The sequence below is a fragment of the Meriones unguiculatus genome, chromosome 5 (assembly GCF_030254825.1).
Source record: "Meriones unguiculatus strain TT.TT164.6M chromosome 5, Bangor_MerUng_6.1, whole genome shotgun sequence".
Lineage (NCBI taxonomy): Eukaryota > Metazoa > Chordata > Mammalia > Rodentia > Muridae > Meriones > Meriones unguiculatus.
The window spans coordinates 29,867,923-29,880,552 of NC_083353.1; positions in this window are offsets into that span (position 1 = coordinate 29,867,923).

Genomic DNA, 12,630 nt, shown 5'->3' on the forward strand with positions numbered 1-12,630 from the left:
TAATGGTACGATTCATATAAACCTTTGGCACTGTGTTTATTCATTGTGTTTTCTGAAGAGAATAAATAAGAATCTATATTTTTGCCATATTTATATAATAGAAAATTTTCAAAACAAACAAACAAATGGCTACTTTGAAGCATAGCCACAGAGAATCTTGACCTCTTAGCCAATTGCCAGATTTGAGTCAATTTATAGATCCAGAAATTTTTGAATAAATGGAACTCTAGGTCACTTTGAGAAAAAAAAAAAAAACTTGATAAAATGCCAAAAAAGCTTCTTAGTATTTTTTATTTGTTTCCCAAATGGATCTATGTTCTTTTGCTAGGGTAACTATTAATTAGGGTAAATAAAGTATTTGAATTTTCCAGAACTTACTAGACATACTTTGAACTAACATTAACTCCCCCTATTCTCCCAAACAGCATTGTGTCTCTTACTGCAAATAAGAGTTTGTGGAGATCAGACTGTCAATACAGTTTTGGACCCTAGATACATTGTGTGTGTGTTTGGCTATTTTCCCAGTCCAAGAAGGCATAAGGCATAGTTGTGATAGATGAAAATTACTTATCTGTAAACCACAAGAAGCAATTTGCTTTCATCCATGAAGACTAACAATACACCTTTACTCCTCTACATCAATTTCCTATTAATTCTCTTGCCCCATGTTCACAACTTGGTGGGGATGTTGATTGCTTGTCTCTTTCATAATGTATGACTCTATCTATTATATTAATGAAATTATGCTGATCAGACCAACTGAGAAGGACATAACAACTCTTCTGAACTTGGTGGTATATGAACAACAAGAGGGTGGAAAATAAATATAACCAAAATTTAAAGGCTGTTTACCTCAATAAAATTTCTACAGGTCCAATGGTTTGAAGGATGTGGATTCTTTCTTTCTAAGATAAGGATAAATTATTATACCTGGACCTCCTATCATGAAGAAAGAAGTACATCACTATTTGAATTTTGGAGGTACCACGTTCCTTACATGGGTTTGCTACTCTGCTCTGACTTCGTCAGTGTTCTATAGCTGTGAATAGACACTGTAACCATGGCAACTCTTATAAAGGAAAGCATTTAATTGGGACTTGCTTACAGTTTCAGAGGTTTAGTTCATTGTCATCACGGTGGGGAGCATGGTGGCATGCAGGCAGACATGGAACTGAAAAAGTAGCTAAGAGTTCTACATCTGGACCAATGAACAGCAGGAAGAGAGAGCCACGCGACTGGATTGAGCTTTGGGAATCTCAAAGCCCAACCCTGTGACACAGCTCCTCTAACAAGGCCATACCTCTTGATCCCTCTCAAGTAGTTACTTCCTAATAACCAAGCATTCAAATATATGAACCTACAGAGGATATTCTTATTCCAACCACCACATGGTCCATAGGCCATGCGACCCAAAAAAGATCCAGTATTGAGTGGGTTTTTGAATAGGAAATGAATCTTCAACAGATCCAACTAGTGGGCCTGCCACTCAGCCACTTGTGCCTTATGATCTAGCAGACTCAGTGATACTTGAGGTGTCAAAGACAGATAGAAATTCTGTTTGGAGCCTTTGATAAGCCTCACAGGTAACAACAGAGGCTCTTGGTGTTTTGGAACAAAGTCTTTTGAAGAGCCATATTTTGCCTTAATGGAAAGATAAATATCAGATAATTGGCCACTAAGTCATTACACATTCTAAGCTTCCCATTAGTTGATGTTATAAATGAATACTCAGTGTTAATAAAATCATGATTATTTGAGGAGCATCTACAATCATGAATTTATTAAACCATCATATTCCTTATAATCTATAAACATTTGTCTATAAACATTTGCTTATAAATATGTTTGTAAACATTTTGTCTATTTACTCACAGTTTTGGTCTATAAACATTTGTCCTTATATGCTCAGTTTTAAGTATAGTCTTCACTACTCATCAAAGAAAGTTCTTTTTGCAACAGATGGAGACCACTGCAGAAAACCATAACCAACCAAAATGCAGAACTGTAGAGCCACGTCCCAAAAGATACATATACAAAACACTCATGTACATAAGGTTTAGGGAATATTGTAAAAGAGGGCATGGTATGTAAAAGAGGATAAGGGAATTTGCTGTGAGATTATGTCTCCTCAAAATATCAAAAGCACCATCCATAAAATCCAACCAACATGACTATCCAAACATGAGCTGAACAAGAATGATACCAATGGACATGCCAAATTGGATGGCAACAAGCCCAAGAAACCCAACGCAACACCAACAACTGAGCAAAGCTGAGCGTGGGAGAAGTGCTCTTCCCCAGGGAAGAACACACCAGTCTGTTGTTCATTACCAAATATTAGTCCTGAAAGGGTACATGTAAGTAATGTTATATGTACTAAATAAGGTTATTTTTAAAAGTATAAATGTACATACATATACATACGCAATAACAATGAAAAAGCCATGAAATTGAGGGAGGGCAGGGAGATGTATAATTATAATTTCAAACATAAATAGTTACTGTACTCTGAACTGGTATTAACAACAAAGGCATGTTACTGTTGCCTCATTATAAAAAATCAATCATACTTGTTTCCTGGGAATAACGTAAAGAAAGAAAAGAGGCAGAAATGAGAATTGTACCATTCACTGTCACTCTTATAGAAGCATTAGCGAAAGTTTTGCCCCCAGGTCCTGCAACCTTGTGCTCTGCTGTCCTAGAGGTCTTAGCTCCAGATGGAGGAGTGCTTCTGTTAGGAGGCACACTAAACATTCCATTGATCTGTAAGCTAAGCGTTCCCCTGGGCACTTTAGGTGTTCCTGAGTCAATCAGCTGAGAGGCTCGTTGATAAAGGCATGATTGATCAATAGTACTGGATGAAATTGTACTGTTTCTCCACAATAGAGATAAGGAAGTATATGTCCATAGTTTAGAAGATTGTTTTAACTGTCTGCTAGTGTGACCACATCCAGCAACTAAAGTCAATGAGAAATTAAAACAACCCTGTCCAGGCAGAAAAATAAATGAAAGATTCATGTCACATTTCCATGCAAAGAACCAAGAATCTATTGTAGTCGTTGCTGAGGGCAGAATGAATAGGAGTGGGTTATAGAGGGAGGTGGTTATAAATGCTGAGGTCACGTGATGTCTTACAGGCAGGACCATTAAAATGCTTAGGAAAATTTCTGTCATAATTTCCCAAAAATATGTGTGTGTGTGCATATACACTAACCAAATATGTAGGCATATTAAATATTTCATTTGTGTTTTTATACCTACCACACTTCTCCACCCCAATCCCTTCCAACCCCCCAACATTAGGTAGGTGAGAAAGAAGATTACAAAGGAAAGGGAATATAGACCTCTTTAGACTACTTCATGCTAATTAGGGCCTTTGGTTTCTAGTGCAAAGTCCAATCCTTGTCAGAATATCCAGCAATCCAGCAAACCAGCAATCCAGCAATCCACTAATCCAGCAATACAAATGCAGAAGCAGGAACCAGCAACAGTCGGAGCAAGAGCAGAGGGAGCAGCAGCCAACACAGGCCCTCTTGGAGCTCTCTCATTTATATGCTCTCAAGAGTTCACAGAATTAAACTATCTGCAGCTAGCAAAAATCATGCCTCTCCAGAGCACAAGACACATTATAGTTAATTGCTTGGACAACCTGAAGCAGCACCGTATCCCACAGCTGGGATTAAATAAAAAACATATTCACACAATATAACTGGGTTTTTTAATTTTTTTATATTAATTACAGTTTATTTACTTTATATCCCAGCTGTAGCTCCCTCCCTCATTCCCTCCCTTTCCCACCCTCCCTCCCTCCCTCATCTCCTCCCTGCCCCTCTCTAAGTTCACTGATAGGGGAGGTCCTCCTCCCCTTCCATCTGACCCTAGCCTATCAGGTCTCATCAGGACTGGCTGCAGTGTCCTCCTCTGTGGTCTAATAAGGCTGCTCCTCCCTCAGGGTTGGGGGGAAGTCAAAGAGCCAGCCACTGCATTCATGTCAGAGACAGTCCCTGTTCCCCTATTAGGATACCCACTTGGATGCTGAGCTGCCATGGGTTACGTCTGAGCAGGGGATCTAGATTATATCCATGAATGGTCCTTGGTTGGAGAAACAGTCTCATATAAGACCCCTGAGCCCAGATATATTTGGTCCTTGTGGAGCTCCTGTCCTCTCCAGATCTTACTGATTTCCCCTTCTTTCATATGATCCCCTGCACTCTGCCCAAGGTTTGGTTATGAGTCTCAGCATCTGCTTTGATACATTGCTAGGTAGAGTCTTTCGGAGGCCCTCTGTGGTAGGCTCCTGTCCTGTTACTTGTTTTCTCCTATTTCCAATGTCCATCCAATTTGTCTAAGTGGGGATTGATCATCTTACCCCAGGATCTCCTTCTTGTTTAGCTTCTTTAGGTGTACAGATTTTATAACTGGGTTTTTAAAGAAACCAAAATTCTCACTACATTTTCCCATTTTAGTTAAAAAATGTTTTTTTTCCTAACATTAACAAACTGTATACAATAAGAAAAATTATGAGCACTATCAGGTAAGAATTGCATTCACAGTGTCCAGTCCATTTGTATTTGGCAACATTGGAGAAAGTATTTCATTCTCTATCTTGGTGAGGTCAAAGTTTTATACCTAGATCATTGTCTTACCATAATTTGCAATTATCAACATATGAACATCTTTTTAGAGCCCAAAACATTTTCTTGGTTCCTAAACAACTTACATTTTTATGTCTTTAATCTTAATAAGGAAAACTGTAAGACTGTAACTATCTAGTCTTCAATCCCATCAGAGACCTGATAAGGACAAATAGTACCTGCACAAACAGAAAGTGCACAGCAAGCAACTTCCCAAACTGTAGAAATGACAGAGACTTAAAATTGCTTCCTGCTGTCTGTGGGTGAAGGCATCTTCTGGAAATCCTAAGAAAATTGGGATATTGGCCAATTCCTGGGAGAGCTAGCTGCATCTTTTGCTGTCCAGTTTCTCTGGAATCAGAAAGCGCAGGCTTAACTGAAGTCCTGGCTGAAACAGTCTGTAGGCTGAACTAGCAGTTATGAAGTTGACCTAGATGCAAAATTTTAAGGAAACAGTAACTAAGGCAGTCTGTAAGGCTGGATCATCAGGGACACTTTGTCTTCTTTGGTAGCTGGCCTTTTTGATTTGAACTCACATACACTTTTAAATGAAATACAGGTACATTTCTGCATTAACATAGGTATAGAATGTTTGGTGTACACAAATCAGCTAAACATGATTTTTTGCTCTATCTTTGAGCATGTGAAAGGCATCTATCAACTTTATGAGTCTGTTTAGACTGTGTAGCCAAACTGTAATCTTAATCTCCATTCATGCTCTATGAGAGGATGGCATGTAATAATAAGTCATTTGCTCCAAGTATCCAAAGAGATTCATTGGGTATGTGCAGACATTCATGTCTCAGCTGACAGGAGGTCTTCCCTGGTCAAATATAATCTTTATAAGTTTTGATGGTAACTATATTTTTCACTCCCTGTAAAAACATAAGCAAAACTGTGCCCCAATGCAAAACTATTGCAAGTTTTCATTCTGATGTTAGCCCATCCTTGTATTTTATAGGTTGTTCTTTCCACAGGGTTTTCTATAACCCAGTGTCTCTCAGCTACTATTGTTCCTTTTTTATGAACGCTAAGAAAATGTAAGTCAGGCATGTTGGTGCACACCTTTAATCCCAGGGAAGCAGAGGCAGGTGGATTGCTGTGAGATGGAGGCCCTCCTAGTCTACAGTGCAAGTCCAGGATAGTCAAGGCTATACTGAGAAACCCTGGCTTGAAAAAAACAAAACAAAAAAATTAAAGTTAAAAAAATTAACAGTTAAGAGTACTATTTAGTCTGGCCCTGGGGTCTGTGCTCTTCCTTTTTGTTTAATAAATATCTCTTTTAAAGTGCAATTAGAGCTTCCTACAACTGATTGTCTTGTAGGGTTGTGTGGTATACCAGTAATGTGCTTTTTATTATAATATGCAAATAATTTCTTCTTCTTACTTGATACATATGCAGGGATATTATCAGTCTTAATTTGTGTAGGTATCCCCATAATTGCCATTGTCTCCAACAGATGTGTAATTGCACCATCAGCTTACTGAGAATTCAAAGCAGTTGCTCATTGAAACCCTGAATATGTGTCAGTGGTGTGGTCTACCACTTTAGTTTCCCAAATTCTGCTAAATGAAACACATCCATCTGCCAGATTTTATTTATTTTGGTACCCCCAGAGTTGCTTTTGGTTGATAATAGAGTTTGGTTATACAGAGAATGAGTAAGACATTTCCTTATATTTTTCTTGGCTTGTTGCCAAGTGATAGAATTTTTTTTTTTTTCTTTAAACCCTTTACTGTTAACATGGAGCTTTTCATAAACGTCTGAGGCTTCTAATGGATTTCCCATTAATAATGGTCAATTTCCTCATTTTTTTATGCCAATGAACCTGACAAACCCGTATGAGACTGAATATGAATTTGTGGCTTTGATTGTCAGTTGAGTAGATCTAGATCCACCTAAGGAGATACATTTGGGAATGTTTGGGAAGGCATTTTCAGCAAACATTAACTAAGATTCTCCCCCTAAGTGGAGGGCATGATCCATCACCTGTATAAAGAGATTCGAGGAAAATGCAGTATTGCTATTTGGCCCAGTTTTCTTCCTGACACTGACTGTAGCTATATTTTTGGTGTAAATGTTGCTATTACTACTGCTATCACTGCTGCTACTTTTCACTTACATCAGAGCCAAATTTCTTTAACTCTCTCCATGGACTGCAAACCAATGGCTCCCGGGAGACTTCTGGATTGGGGGTGCTAAAGCACCTTCTATCCCAGACTGAGCATCTACCACGTTCTAAACCTCACCACCATGCACACAGCTATTTTTAGAGTATCTGTACATCATCATGTAAATCAATCTGATATGTCCCCTTTTATAATATATTTCATCTATCAATTCTGATTTGTTAGAAACCCTAATACAAATACTCATGTGACTTAGAGTGTAGGCTTTGGGTCATATAGTATCACTTTACCAGAAGATTGATTTCAACCATGTAAGCAGTTAATCAATCATGTGTACATAATAAAGTGTCAATAAAAACTCTGAAATGTTGAAACTCTACTGAGCATCCGTGAATAGACAATAGTAAGTCAGTGCATATTGTGGATGCTGGGTTGAGAAATGAGACCTTGGAGAGGCATGTCCTGACCATAGGGCATGAATACAACCACAGCCTAGAATTCCTAGAATTAGTTTCTTTAACATAGGCTCTATCAGGGGATGACTTCTGTATTTGGGTTTTCTAGTAGAATTACATATTGGTACTTATATTCAGTTTTTATAATAAGCTACAATTGGGCGAAACAAATGTTTGCTAATTCTGTGAGATCTTCTAGAAAATTGTCAAGTCTGATGCTGTTTGGCACACCAGCTGCTGGAAATGGTGGAAGTCCTGGGATTGTGCCCACAAACAATTTTTCCAACTTCATATACATCTGAAAACCAAAAGCATAATAATTATACTTTTTTGGTGTTTAAAACTTTGTTCTTGATATATGATTTGAAGATCATTAACTTACTTTTCCTTGCACTTAAAAAATTCTAAACACACACACACTTTTTTTTTACAGCCTATGCTTTTTTAAAATTTCTTTTTTCTTTTCTTTTTTATTTGTTTTACATCCCAAGGGTGCTCCCTCTCTTCTCTCCTCCAAGTCCCCTTCTTCCTCCTTCCTCTCTCCCTTTCCCCCAGAAAAGGAGCCCCTTCCCCACGTATCAACCTTTCCCAGTACAACAAGTCACATGAGGACTGAGCATATCGTCATCCCCTGAGACCAGGCAAGGCATCCATGCCAGGAGGAAATTATCCAAAAGCAGGCAATAGGGTTCATGTTAGAAACAACCTCCCACCCCCATTTGCCAGGCAACCCATGTGAAGACCAAGCAGCCCATCAGCTACATGTATGCAGGAATGCTAGGTCCATATCATGCATATTTCTTGATGTCTCCATTTCTGAAAGCCCCATGGGACTAGGTTAGTTGTCTCTGTTGGTCTTCTTGTGAGGTTCCTTTCCCCTCTAGGTCCTTCCATCTTTCCCCCAACACTTCTGCTTGCCATTTGCAGGCAAATGGATGGAACTAGAAAAGATCACCCTGAGAGAGGTAACATAGACCCAGAAAGACACACATGGTATATACTCCCTTATAAGCAGATATTAGACCATACAAGGATAACCATACTACAATCTACAGGCCCAAAGAAGCTAAGTAACACGGAGGGACCAGGGGAGAGTACTGGAATGTCACTCAGAAGAGGAAATAGATGTGGATGAAGAGAGGGAACTGGGCAGGAGATGGAATGGAGAGGAAAAATAAGGTGGGAATCAGATGTGGGGAAAATGAGGTGGGAGGTGAGAGGGCTGGGAACAAGAAGGGAAACTGAGTTGGAGGGACATCTCTTTGTCAAGCTGGAGGCCTGTAACAGGGAAGGTTCCTGGGAAGACATGGGTGTGACTCTAGCTAAGACTCCAATGGGCAGGGGGAGGGGAGGAGGCAGGAGGAAAGGGGAGGAATGTAAAGACTGAAGTAACCACCTCCTAGCCAGGCAGGACTAGTGGCAGGAGGGGAACAACAACTCACCAACAAAACCTGTGATCCAAAAAGTACCCTGCCTACAAGAATTGCAGAGATATCTAAGGAACAAAGATTGAGAGAAAGTCCAACCAAAAATTGGTCCAACCTGAGACCCAACCCATGGTAGAGAGCCAGCCCCTGGCACTGATAATGATACTCTGCTATGCTTGGAGACAGGAGCATAATTTGACTTTAGTCTGGGAGGCTCCAGCCAACAGCGGATCGGGAAAGATGCTGGGACTTGCAGCCAAACACACACACACACACACACACACACACACACACACACACACACACATTAAGTTGAAGCTAACAGGACTAATCTCAAGTACTGATAATGTTTTTTGGGTGGTGGAGTCAATGAAATGGTTTGACTCTGTGATACTGAGGCAGTAGTAGGAAAATACAGAAAATTTATTTATAGGGCATAGGAAGGAAAAGGGGACTCTGTTACTGAGTCTGATTGAAACTTCTAGCCTGCTGAGAAACAAGAATTCTACTACAATAAACAACATTTGCTGTAAAGGTTATTGACATAGAGATAACACTCCTTTCATACATAGATGGTTTACATGTTAAGCCTCAGGCTTGCTGCTTGGCTGAAGGCTTATTCTTTTTCCAATGATTTTCTATGAATTTTAAATAAAACTATTAGATTACAGTAAAGATATTCTATCTTTCTGTGTTGCATGGAAGCAGACTTTTACCTTATCTTGTTCTCCCTAGTAGCCATTTTGTGGTTCATTTAAGTTTCTTAGAAACTCTGAAGATAATAGTTTCACACTCCACCAAAGGCCGATATGACTATCAAAGTGACAATGGAGTTTCACTCCTTCTTAGAGAAGCTCACATTAATGTCCTCTGGTATGACTTTTTTTTTTTTCTGGAGTATCTCTGTTTCTACTAAGTCTTAGGCATATACTGTACAATAAAATATGTTTTTTGTTTGTTTGTTTTTGTTTTCTTTTTTAAATTCTTTATTAATTACACTTTATTCACTTTGTATCCCCCCTGTGGTTCCCTCCATCCTCCCGTCCCAATCTCTCCCTTCCTCCACCCTCTGCATGCATGCCCCTCCCGAAGTCCACTGATAGGGGAGGTCTTCTTTTCCTTCCTTCTGATCCTAGTCAATTAGGTCTCATCAGGAGTGGCTGCAGTGTCTTCTTCTGTGGCCTGGTGATGCTGCTTCCCCCTCAGGGGGAGGTTTAAAGAGCAGGCCAATCAGTTCATGTCAGACAGTACCTGTTCCTATTACAATGGAGCTCACTTGGATACTGAACTGCCATGGGCTACATCTGTGCAGGGGTCTTAGGTTATCTCCAAGCATAGTACTTGGTTGGAGTATCGGTCTCAAGAAAAACCCCTGTGCTCAGAGTTTTTGGTTCTGTTGCTCTCCTTGTGGAGTTCCTGTCCTCTCTAGATCTTACTCTTTCCCACTTCTTTCCTAAGATTCCCTGCACTATGCCCAAAGGTTGCTCATAAGTCTCAGCATCTACATTGATAGTCTGCAGGACAAAACCTTTCAGAGGTCCTCTGTGTCAGGACCTGTGTCAGACTTGTTCCCTCTTTTCACCTTCTTCTGATGTCCAGCCTCTTTGCCTTTCTGGATAGGAATTGAGCATTTTAGCAAGAGTCCTCCCTCTTGATTAGTTTCTTTAGGTGTACAGATTTTAGTAGGTTTATCCTATATTATATGTCTATATGAGTGAGTATACACCATGTGTGTCTTTCTGCTTCTGGGATAGCTCACTCAGGATGACCTTTTCCAGTTCCCACCATTTACCTGCAAATTTCATTATTATTATTATTTTTTTTTATTGCTGAGTAATATTCCATTGTGTAGATATACCACAATTTGTGCATCCATTCCTCCACTGAGGGGCATCTAGGCTGTTTCCAGCTTGCTGCTACAAACATGGTTGAGCAAATGTCTTTATTGTGTACTTGAGCCTCTTTTGGATATATGCCTAAGTGTGGTATGGCTGGATATTGAGGAAGCGCTATTCCTAGTTGTCTGAGAAAGTGCCAAATTGCTTTCCAGAGTGGTTGCACAAGTTTACATTCCCACCAGCAGTGGAGAAGGGTTCCCCTTTCTCCACATCCTCTCCAGCATGTGTTGTCACTTGAGTTTTTGATCTTAGCCATTCTGATGCATGTAAAGTGAAATCTTAGGATTGTTTTGATTTGCATTTCCCTGATAGCTAATGAGGTTGAGCATTTCTTTAAGTGTTTCTCTGCCATTCAATATTCCTCTATTGAGAATTCTCTGTTTAGCTCTGTACTACATTTTTTAATTGGATTACTTGATTTGTTGCTGTTTAACTTCTTTAGTTCTTTATATACACTGGATATTAGTCCTCTGTCAGATAAAGGGTTGGTGAGGATCCTTTCCCATTCTGTAGGCAGTCACTTTATTCTGATGACAGTGTCCTTTGCTTTACAGAAGCTTTTCAGTTTCATGAGGTCCCATTTATTGATTGTTGCTCTTAGAGCCTGTGCTGTTGGTGTTCTGTTCAGGAAGTTGTCTCCTCTATCACTGAGTTCTAGTGTTTTCCCCACTTTTTCTTCTAACCAATTTAATGTGTCTGGTTTTATGTTGAGGTCTTTGATCCACTTGGACTGTAGTTTTTTGAAGGGTGATAAGTACTGATCTATTTGCATTTTTCTACCTGTAGACATCCAGTTAGACCAGCACCATTTCTTGAAGATGCTTTTTATTTTTTTTTAACTTTTATTTTATTTTATTTTTTTGGATTTTTTTATTATTAATTACACTTGATTCATTTTGTATCCCCCCATAAGCTCCTCCATCCTCCCCTCCCGATCTCACCCTCCCTCCCCTTTCTGCATGCATGCCACTCCCCAAGTCCACTGATAGGGGAGGTTTTTCTCTCCTTTCTGATCTTAGTCTATTAGTTCACATCAAAAGTGGCTGCATTGACTTAAAGAAATGCTCAACCTCATTAGCCATTAGGGAAATGCAAATCAAAACAACCCTGAGATTTCACCTTACACCCATCAGAATGGCCAAGATCAGAAACTCAAGTGACAACACATGCTGGAGAGGTTGTGGAGAAAGGGGAACCCTTCTCCACTGCTGGTGGGAGTGTAAACTTGTACAACCACTCTGGAAATCAATCTGGCGCTTTCTCAGACAACTAGGAATAGTGCTTCCTCAAGACCCAGCCATACCACTCTTAGGCATATATCCAAAAGAGGTTCAAGTACACAAAAAGGACATTTGCTCAACCATGTTTGTAGCAGCTTTATTTGTAATAGCCAGAACCTGGAAACAGCCCAGATGCCCCTCAACTGAAGAATGGATGCAGAAATTGTGGTACATCTACACAATGGAATATTACTCAGCAATGAAAAATAAGGAAATCATGAAATTCGCAGGTAAATGGTGGGATCTGGAAAGGATCATCCTGAGTGAGTTGTCCCAGAAGCAAAAAGACACGCATGGTATATACTCACTCATATAGACATACAACATAGAACAAACCCACTAAAATCTGTACATCTAAACATACTAAGAAAAAGAGAGGACCCTAACTAAAATGTTCAATACCCATCCTGAAAGGCAAAGAGGATGGACATCAGAAGAAGAAGAAAACAGGAAACAACCTAGGAACCTGCCACAGAGGACCTCTGAAAGCCTCTGCCATGCAGACTGTGAAAGAAGATACTGAGCCCAATGGCCAACTGACAGGCAGAGTGAATGGAATTTTATGTAAGAAGTGCGAAATAGTAAGAGCTTGAGAGAACAGGAACTCCACAAAGAGAGCAACAGAACAAGAAAATTTGAACACAGGGAACTTCACAGAGACTCATACTCCAGCCAAGGACTATTCATGGAGATAACCTAGAACCCTAAAAAGGCAGCCACTTCTGATGAGAACTGATAGACTAAGATCAGAAAGAAGGAGAGGAGGACCTCCCCTATCAGTGGACTTGGGGAGGGGCATGCATGCA